A 2620-nucleotide genomic window follows, 5' to 3' on the forward strand; every position below is an offset into this window, starting at 1 on the left:
TCTGTATTTTTGTCATTATTTCATAACGTACCCTACTTAAAAAAAGTTTGCCCAGAATCCTTGAAGAGAACTGTGATTACTCTTCTCCATGGGTCAAATGTTGTAGTATGTCCTGAAGACTGTCAATTGGACAACAAAAATGCGAAGTGAACAATTGCATCCCAGCGTGGTACTAATCAAGTTAAGTGGCTTCACTTAACTGCCGAAGACAAGATGTTGTGTGCTATGGTTTTGATGTGTCCTTCACAAATTTATGTGTTGAGAGCTTAGTCTCCAAGTTCATGTTAGTGGTATTTGGAGTTGGAGCCTATGGAAGGTAACTAAGGTTAGATGAGTTCATGATGTTTGAGCTCCCATAAAGAGATTAATGGCTTTGTGCAAAGAAGAAGAGAGATCCAAGCATATATGTTCCTTCTTTGTCTTACACATGTACTTTCTTGTCATCTAGTGCTCTCCTCCCTGTTATGACACAAGACAAATCTCACCAACTGTTTGCACTTTGGTGTTGAATTGCATAGCTTTCAAAACATGCATTGAGTAAACTATTTAAAAAATATATATATATATATATAAATATATATTCTGTTATAGCAACAGAAAATGGACTAAGTGTGGTTTCTGTAGTAGACAGCACTGTGAAAGCAACCATTGGAATAGTGTGACTCATACAGAACTATGGCTTTGGCTATTTGAGTATGATGTTCCCAGAGTGAAAGGGAACTTACTGCATTCTTATTTGGTCTATATAAGCAAAAAATTTCTCGGTCAATCAAAACAAGTCCAACAGGAATAATAAAAACAAAGCTAGAACTTCTCAATCAATTTTCCAATTAAGCTAGTTTTCAGACCTAGAATCTCTTTAAAAAAAGTGAAATTCAATTCTCTTTGGGAAAGGACAAAATTTGTACAGTTGATCATTCTTCTAACCTTCTCCAAAGGGACCTATGGCTTTTGATCAGTGTAACTACCTGTGAATTGAGAAAAAGGAAATACTCATACTTGTCAATACCACTGGACTGTGACCCTGAACTGACCTTGATTCCAAAAGACTCCAAATGTCACCATGGCCCACCATTCAGAGTAGAGTCTTAGTGTTAAGGGGTTTTGCTCAGGTCTGTCTCCTAGAGGGCCCAGTGGGTCTCTGAACTTGATCTGTGGTTAGCTCCACAGTTCCAGAATGGAAGGTACAATTGGAATAGATATACTCGGAAGCTGACAGAATTCCCACACTGGTTCACTGACCTAAGAAGTGAGGGCTTTCATAATGAGAAAGGACAGGTCGAGGCTACTAGAACTGTGGCCTCTTTAGAAAATATTAAAGCAGACAAAAGCAATACCACGTTTCTAGAGGAATTGTAGAGAATATTGCCACCATCAAGGACCTGAAAGTTGCATAGGTGGTGACTCCCACCCAGTCACATCCCCACTCAGCTCGCTTACTTGGCCTATGCAGAAGACAGACAATAGACCTTGGAGAATAACAATATGTTATCATGAGTTTATTCAGGTTACGACTGAAATTGTGGATGCTATGTCAGATGTAGTTTCATTGCTGACCAAATTAACACATTCCCATGGCACTCGATCTGGAAAATGTTTTATTTATTTATTTTTATTATTTTTCTCCTACCCTTGCTTTTTAAAAAAATTGATATCTGTTATTAAAGACTGCCAGAAGTGATTCCTTTCAGCTGGGAAAGTCAGCAATATACCTTCGCTGTACTACCTCAGAGGTGAATCAGCTATCCATCCTTATGTCATCATTTAGTTTGTAGGGATTCTGATTGCTTTTCCCTTCTGCAAGTCACCACACTGACCTAGTATTATTGATGACATTGTGCCAATTTGACTTAATGAGTAAGAAGTAGCAACTACTTTGGATTCTTTAGGGTTTTTTGGTGATATTGGGGTTTGAACTCAGGTCCTGGTGCTTTCTAGGCAGGTACTCTACCACTTAAGTCAGATTTTTCAAACAGGTTATATGGGTTTTTTTGTGAGGCTGGCCTAGGTCATATTCCTCTTCGTTATGTCTCCTGCATATCTGGGATGGCAGATGTGTGTGTGCCACCAAGTCCAGCTTATTGGTTGAGATAGGGTCCTGCTAACTTTTTGGCTGGGCTGGCCTTAATCCATGATCTTTCTGATCTCAACCTCCTGAGTAGCTGGGATTACAGGCGAGCTACCAAGCTATCTACTTCACATTTATTCATAATACATCTATGTAATATCTTTATTTGTTGGAGATGAATCTTTTAAAACTTCTATCTCTGAGAAATGATTAGGGATCCAATGATGTGGGACACACATGAAATTCCTTCTTGTGTGTGATGGCACACACCTATAATCTCAGCACTCAGGAGACTAAGGCAGGAGAATCAGGAGTTTGAGGCCAGCCTGGTCTACATAACAAGTTCAAAAGTTCAAGGCTATTCTCAGGTGCATAGTGGGACCTTGTTTCAGAAAAACAAAACAAGTGCCCTCCCCCCATAAAAAAGGAAAAGAGAATGAAGTTGTTGAAATTAGCCCTTTCCTAAACCTATCTACCCCTCCCCCCAACCAATAAAAGAGGCAGTACCTAATAGGTTCATTTACAAGTGACTCAAAATTCACTTAGGTCATG

Source organism: Castor canadensis, chromosome 1 (genome assembly GCF_047511655.1).
Source record: "Castor canadensis chromosome 1, mCasCan1.hap1v2, whole genome shotgun sequence".
Lineage (NCBI taxonomy): Eukaryota > Metazoa > Chordata > Mammalia > Rodentia > Castoridae > Castor > Castor canadensis.